The sequence below is a fragment of the Apis dorsata genome, unplaced genomic scaffold, assembly GCF_000469605.1.
Source record: "Apis dorsata unplaced genomic scaffold, Apis dorsata 1.3 scaffold_527, whole genome shotgun sequence".
NCBI classification, from domain to species: Eukaryota; Metazoa; Arthropoda; class Insecta; order Hymenoptera; family Apidae; genus Apis; species Apis dorsata.
Genome location: NW_006263750.1, coordinates 1,508,339 through 1,516,531, shown reverse-complemented (window position 1 = coordinate 1,516,531; position 8,193 = coordinate 1,508,339). Strand labels below are relative to the sequence as shown.

Sequence of the window (8,193 nt, the reverse complement as noted above, 5' to 3'; positions counted from 1 at the left end):
GGAAAAAAAAAAAAAAAAAAAAAAAGGAAAAAAAAAAGGAAAAAAAGAAAAAAAAAAGAGGAAACGTACGTGAACAAGAATTTCCTCGTATCGCATGGCCCCACGACGATATAAAATATTCATCGAAAACAAATTTTTCCCCGACTGGAAATATTATTCGCCGAGCAGTAAATAAAACGCGCATAGTCGGTGGCGCGAAAAGTATCGGGGAATCGGCGGTCGTAACGGCGTCGTTCGTTAACGCGTAGTTTTCTCTTCTGTTAAATAAAAGAACGGCGGATCGTAAAACACCCGTAAAGCGTCGGTTATCGGGCGGCGAAATGGTATCTGGGCCCCAGTGTTGCGTATCAATGGCTTATTAATAATTTACGCGGTCGGATTCGATCCGGATAACCGAGCGTTCGAAAATGTCAATAAGATCGGGTGAAATAGGTTTTTCGAGAGCGCACGGTAGTCGAACCGTGTCGGCCGTTCAATATTTATGTCACAATAACGCGAACCGGTAATGTCCTTTTTCGATAACCCGTAACCGTGTCTCGAAGAAAGCAAACACGGTGGTTAAAGGCTACCAAGTTGGGGGCCACCGGCGAGAGAGAGAGTCACGTTGCTTTGCCTCGGCCGAGATCTTGTATATACGATCTTTTTCTTTTCAAGAAAGATCGCGTGTCTCGCGTGAACAGTTTTAAAATTCGAATCGAGGTATTTGAAATCCAGTAGGAAAGATGTAACGGATCGAGAATGGGATTCCTTTTTTTTTTTTTTTTTTCGTTACTTCTTTGAATTAATGTAATTTTAACGGAATCGTATTTTTTCTTTTTTCTTTATTTTTTTTCTTGCTTCAGGCGTTTTTTAAACGCCTATAAAATATTCCAGTTAAACGACACTAAACGTGTTCTTAATTTCACTTAATGCCTGAATCGAAGTCAATCACTGAGAGAGGTAATTACTAGGAAATAATTTCATCGATGTAATTTCCCCAGAGAAGTCGAAGGAAACACACAGTTTGATTCCGTGAATGTACCGTTCCATAGTTGAGTAGAATGTATCGACGGTGTATCAGTAGTGCGCGAGATCCGTTATTAATAATAATACCCACTAACGATTACACGATCGGCAGTTATTAATTCTTAGAGGCGCGATTCGACGTCCGTGTCGACGGATTTGCCTCGTTTGTCTCTGCGCGACGATTAAATGCATTACAAGAGTCGATCCAGGCCTGAAACTTCGATAGTGGGTTGCGAGGTAAGCCCTGTAATGTTCTTATGCGATTACCAGACGTACCTGTCTCTCTGACAACGAGATAGAGGGCAGTGGTCATGGATATTTAATGGGCCTTTGCCTCGGATGCAGGATCATCGATCTGATATGACGTAATTAATACCGGAATTTCCTCGGTCAGTTTACTGACCCGTGTGAAAACGAGTATTAATTGTTGAAATGGACCGCGATTCTCTCTCCCTCTTCCGCTTCTCTATCGTTGTGAAAGCAAATAATCGGAATAAATTATATTTTAACATATCACAAATGAGCCAATTCTCCCCCCTCCCCTTTTAATCGAATTTCATTATCCACGATGAAACATTGGAAATAGATTTTAACGAATAATTCAAGCTCAAAGAATCACCTTTAAAAGCGATTTATTACCCTATAATCAAACTTTCAATCATTGATTACTTCCTATTAAATCCCGACTACCCCCTCTGCAATCGCTGCAATCTCCACTTTTACAATTTTATATACATTTTTCAATCGTGACAGTACTCGTATCAGCGTGCATGCAAAACGGTGAACGATTAAACTCGTTATTTACGATATTTTACAGACTCGACTTAAACGACGTTATAATTGTGAAACGAGACGACGACGACGACGACGAGGAATGGACGAACGAAATCCAATTACGCGGCGCCCAAGGTCGAACAAATTCAATCCCGAGGGAAAAACCGGTAGTTAAGGTAAGAGTATCACCTTCGCTATTATAAACCAACGTCGTTTTCCGTTTCGATCGACGCGCCTTGTTCTCGCATGGCAAAGATCGATACACCACATCCGAGAGAATATTCTTCTTTGTATCGACCCGTGTGCCCGTTTAAGCGGTCGGTCTTCGTTAATCGTGCGTAAACGCGCGTGCACCAGGCCCGAGGATCGATGATTTCGCCAAAGGTAAACCTATGGTTATCGACATTCGCACGATACAAATATTCACGGGATTGTATTTAACCGCGATACACGTAATGACATCCACACGGGCTCTTAAATCACGTCTTCCGGTGAACCAGATATTTGCTCCTTTCTGAAAATGATATAATGACAAGGTTGTCGGTCGCGGGGCAGAAATTTGTCGGCGCATATTTCCACAAATTATTTTTTTGAATTGTCGTTGAGTAATTTTTCTGCCTCGTGAAAGTTTTTAGCTTGGATTGTTGGGAATGTTTAACTGATAATTATACGGTTATTTTTCACAATGTGAATCTATCGGTTCGTTTCGTTTTTTTTCTTTCTTTTCCTCTTCTGGATTTCTTTTTTTCCATTCTCTCCTCCGAACGAACCTTTCGGAACGATTGAGAAATTGTGCGGCGATTTGTGTATCATTGGTCTGGAATTGGAGTGGATCTCGTCACGTCAAAAGTAACTTTAACGTTTGATCAATGTTGTTTGTTTTTCTTTTCGTTACACAGGAATGTTTAATTCGATGCTATTTGTTTTATCCGTCTATGTTGCATAGTCTGTTTTACTTTGAAGTATACAGCTGTTCATTTTCTAAAATGAATGTAGAGTGAGATAGAATTGCTCGAGCGCGATCTTTGATCGAGCATTCGATCGAATATTCGAAATTATTATTTTATTTGTTATACTTGATATATCATCGAATAACTTTTATTGACAATCAGAGGATGTTTCAACAAGTTATTGACTCACAAATTACTCCACTTCGATCTATAAATGTTTCATTAACGATCGAATCTTCTTGTTTTAACGATAAAATTACTTGAAACTAAAATGGAAGATGGGAAAGCTGTAAAAAGTTGAACGAAATGGAACGAAATCCGCCATAACTGCGGTAACTTGCAATTAGAGATACCGATGTTTCGAGCTGACCAGTCGAAACGCCAAGAACAACTAGCTACGATTCGAGCAAGAACCGTTCCACTAATCAGCGTAAAGCTGGTCAGCCACCTGCTCGATTTGAATTTAAATAAGATGGCGTACAAACGGGTCTATAATGCGGAGTGCAAAGCAATAGCTGGCGTAACGAACATGTCGCGATTCAAAGTAACACGTGCACACGAGCTGCATTCCTACCGAAAGGTTCAACAGAAATAGTCGTTGAAAAATGGTCGAGTTTGTCCATTCGTTTGCGTCTAGCGTGTGGACCGTTCGAGTCAAATGCACCGCTTAAATTCAATCCCGTTCCATCTCTCGATTTCGAAGCCCTTTCCAAGGGGGAAAAACCACGGTTACCTATACGAAGAAGGATACGATCCATTTTCAACGAGCTTTCAACCTCAAATCTGTTCATCATCGAATAAAAATCCTGTAGAATAAAAAAAAAGATACTCTTTTTTGGGCGGAAACCCACGCGTATTGCCTCCTCCCACGTATAGATAGATCGTCGGTGTATCCTTTTCTCATTCGCGTCTACACGCGTCTATGCAATTAGAAATTTCCTTTCACCAACTCGTTGACACTAATCACACGTGGCTCTCTCTCTCTTTCTCTCTCTTTCTCTTGTTTTCCTCTCCCACACCATGACGAATTTGACCTCGGCCGTTCATTCTGCGCCAATTGGTCTAACGATCGCCTCTTAAATACCAATTACGAAACGTTTAATTACATTTTCCGCGTAAAAGAACATATACATATTCGTGATACGTCCCTTACCGCTTCTCAATTTCTTTATCCATCGAAAAGATCCAGATATTGGAAGAATATTCCTCCCATTAAGAGAAACGGAGATCATCAACGGTGGAATTTCTTCGAAGAGCTAACTCGTTTCTAATAAAAATCCGGGGGGAGGAAGGGAATCTCTGTTCCCGTCCCGTCGAAAGAAGAAAAGAAATCCGCGAAACGATGCAGTCTCGAAGGATTCTCACGGCACGGTCAGCTCCCCCTTGGTTCACCGACTCTGGCCCACAAGCCGCTACCATAACAGACATTCGCTTACATCCGCAGACAGAGAAACGCTTCTTCCCCTCCCCGATGATTGGTTTCCAAGACGAGCGAAGAAGGATGAAGCGAAAGTAAAAGGACACGAAGAGAGAACCCCGAAAACGAGTAGCGTGGCACGCTCTAATCTTGCCTCTGATGGCTAATCGGCTCTCGAGCCTAGGAGCCACGCAAAAGCGGCAGCAGCAATAACAATCGCCGGATCCACGGCTAGGATGGAGGAAACGGTGGGCAACAGGTATTAGCAACAGGCTAAAATGAGGCAGGGAGTAGAGACAAAACGTTGGAAACGGGACCAACGTATATTTTGACGACTGGAAATCGGCGGGTATCGACGGGCACGAGCCTCCGGGGCCTGGCCTGGCCGCCATTCCAGTTCAACTGTAACTTTTGCAACCATGGATTCGAAGGATATTTTTTTACCACCGGTGGAATTTCATCGAAAATTTCACCATGGCTCACCGTGCTCCGTTTAAATATCGGGATCGACCGGCAAACTCTTCTCTATCATTTCCTTGAGAGGATCGTCTAAACCGCTCTCCGTTACCGTTTTTTCCTTTCTCTCCCTCCCTCTTCTCCCGTTTCGTTTCGTTTCTTTGAGTCGATTCCAGGTGCATAAAATCGGCCAGCAATTCGACGGATGGGCGCCACCCCTCCGTGCACGAGGCGGCGGCGGATCGCATATATAAACCGAATACGAAATTACACTACACTCGAACGAAACCGCGAATTTTCGGTTCTGTTCCCATTGGATCCAGAACGTTGCCTCGTGAAAATGGTAATGAAATGGAATTAACCATACGGGGTGGCAACGAAATTCTGCGAAAGGTTTCTTTTTCCCCTTTTTTCTCTCTTTGTTGCATCGTGTCACTGACCTCGTTTCGTTTTATCATCACGGGAATCGATCACGATGCGAGGGTAGAGAAACTGCGTCTTCTTTCTCAAGATTCCTTTCTTTCCTCCTGTCTGGAATTTTTTGGACTATAATAACGAGGGTAATCGGACGATTTCGGGCGATTTGCCGGTCGGAAAGATAGAATGCCGAATCTTTTTTTTGCCGAATCTATTATGGACGATTCATCTACTTCTTGATTTGTAGATAGATCTTTCGAAGGGAAGGAATCGCATTGTTTCACCCAAATATATAATCTTTTAAAATTATTTATCGTTGGAAAGATCAATGTATTTACTATCATTATCTATTATCATTAACGAAGTTCTTTGGTTTTTTCTTCCTTCTGAGCATCATTGTTGTTCGTCATTGATCGATTGCTGCGTTTAATTTGTCGTAAAGGAAAGGAAGAGGAAGATAAATATAACGCGCGAGAAGAAATCCGCGGCTCGATGAAAGTACATACGACATCGGGGACAAGAATCGGCTTATATCGATTCGTATGGATAGATACTCGCAAGAAAATGTCGTAACGATGTTCGCGACTTTTTTCCACGGTCGTAGAAGGTTCGCGTACAACGTTTCGAAACAACCTTTTATGTCGGTTAATTCTCTGCCTCGTTGCCTCGGTGACCACGGTATCAAGTTTGAGTGGAGGGGAGGGGAGAAATAAGTGACGTAATTTCGTTATTCTCGTTCGTTTGGAAAGGTGTACGATGGCAAACGAGTGGTACTAGGTATAAAGGACACATAGTGTAGAAATAGGCAGTAATTGGTGAGAACAATCGGCGATTGAGATGCTGGTATAGGTAAGTGGCTTTCAATCAATCAAATATTACGTTTCGAGCCGCAGCCCGTTTCTTTTTGTTCCGTTTAAAAGAGGGGTCACGTTGGAATCCCTCAAGGATCCGTCCTCGATACGTGTATACCTATATATTCATCTTCGATACAATTTAGCTCAGGAAAATTTAATTCGCGTTAATTTCATTTAGGAAACGAGGCAAATTATAAATTGATTATAAGCACGGATAACAAATAACAACAAAATGAAAATCCGTGTTCGAGAAGAGAAGAGGAAACGTCTTCATTTGAATCGAAACTTCGATTAAATCTCACTGTACGTAGCTACTGTAATAACTTATCGATTTCGTCTTCGCATCAATTACCATCATCGATACCTCGACACACCGTCTTACGCAAGATTGCAGGTTTCGCGGTTCACCGGCCGTTCCTCTGGGAGGAATTTCAATCGGGTAGCCTAACTCGAGTTATCGCGCGGCGGTAAATAAGGTTATGCAAAGTGTATTAGAAGCGGAGGCAGGGGAACTGTCTCTAAATCTTTCACGAAACGGTGCTTCACGATCCTATGAAAAGTTTCGTCGCTCGTTGCCTCATCGAATCTGCAATTTAGAAATCCGAAGCGTGCGGCCGCTTTAAAAGGGCGATCGAACTTTCTCTCCTTTACGGTGTACCACCGATTTCATCAACATTTTCTGCCTGGAATTTATGCGTGTACCGCGATGAAAAGCGCGTTCCCACATGTGACGTCCCCTTCGACGATTCCTTCAACTCGACTGTGTTCAACTCGCTTTTCTTCTCTCTCTCTCTCTCTCTCTCTCTCTCTCTGCTTTTTAAATTAATATATAATATTCTATTCTCATCGCGCTCACACTGTATTATTGTTCGGTTCGTGTAAACTGTCAGTTTTAATAAACGAGAGGCGAATGGTGGACGCCTTATGGCCGCCGACGAGCCCAGCCACTCTCCACTTGCCGTGATTTCGTCGAAGGATTTAGAGTGACCGGGGAACGGAGGCACCTTCCACGCCGGTGGTACCTCGAGGTATCTAATTACGGCCGCTACACGAGTTTCTACTTGCGTGATGCTCTAAACGGTTCCACTCACCCTCCAACCTCCCCTCCCTCTCTCTTTCTCGCTCATCCACTCCATCTATGGACGATTCGAAGCGTTTTTAGGATGGATGCCTCCGATCTTGTCCGCTCGAATCGTTGTTCGAAACCTACTTAACGTCTCGTTAATCGAACGGAGAACACGATTAAGAATTGGTAATTAACATTGTATCGCGGCTTGCTCCCAAGGGAAGTACGAAGTTCGGTTCAAGGTGATGAACGAGGTGTACGGAATGCTTCTATTAACGATGCCATTAATTGTAAATTGTTCGTTACGTTTTAACTTGGGGTAAATTTAGTAAGATGTATGTATTAGAGTAATCGATAATAAGATTTTACAAGTAATATATATATATATATTTATTTAAAACAAAGACTTCAAAAATGTACTTGGAAATTGAAATCGAAATTGAACGAAGATATTTAAAATAGCCTATAGTCGGAATCGAATATTCGTTTCGCTTGAATTCCTCCAAATATCTTCCAAATTCTAAAAGCAAATGGCTCGTGAGATAAATTATTGATCGATTAGGTAATCACAATCCGAGACGGGACTCGAACGAGAGAAACTCTTGAACACAGCGATAAGAAATTAAAGATGACGAATCGAGCGATACCTATTGATTTTAATTATACAACACGGGTATCGACTTTATAGGAAAGAACGATTATTTTCGTCGAATCGTCGCGCAATGCTTGACCCGGTTGGCCATAATTTGTGGAAGTCGATTTGGAGAACGAGAACGTTCTTAGTATTCCATACCGAAACGAAGGTGTGGCGGATTAGGTTTTCGTAACGTCTACGAAAGAAGAAGAGGAAGAAGAAGAAGAGGAAGAAGGAAAAAAAGCAACGATGGACCCTACGTGGTTGGTTATTACACGTTCGCCGACGCGACTTATGAATTATTGCCGCCTCGAGGACGTTTTCAAAATATAAACCAAGAATTCACGTAACGTTCCGTCCCTCTAACGCGTTCCAACGATGTGTTTAAACGTTGCTGCAAAGGAGCGCGTAGGTTCTCGATCGCGTTTCGCATATTTCATGCCGTCGTTCCGGGATCATCCTGTCCCGGACGTCGATTAGAAATTAAAAATGGCCATAATTAAATCAGCCGTTAATTAATTCCGAATATGAATTTATTAGCCGGTGATGATATGGAAGGACGCCGCTCGTTAGAGCCAATTCAATCTCTGGCCGAGTCGTTAGGCCTAACGTGACCTCGA

The 8,193-nt window shown here is 42.4% G+C and overlaps 1 protein-coding gene and 1 long non-coding RNA gene across 4 annotated transcripts in view; one reads left to right on the top strand and one right to left on the bottom strand.

Moving 5' to 3' along the window:
- LOC116186258 overlaps nt 1-8,193 on the top strand; it is a 106,478-nt gene that overhangs the window by 69,863 nt on the left and 28,422 nt on the right. For both annotated transcript variants that reach the window (XR_004151219.1, XR_004151218.1), the window contains exon 3: nt 1,823-1,955. This is a non-coding gene — a long non-coding RNA (uncharacterized LOC116186258). The remainder of the gene's footprint in view (nt 1-1,822; nt 1,956-8,193) is intronic.
- LOC102671226 (ephrin-B2) overlaps nt 1-8,193 on the bottom strand; it is a 90,339-nt gene that overhangs the window by 72,848 nt on the left and 9,298 nt on the right. The gene's annotated exons all lie outside the window — the stretch shown is intronic.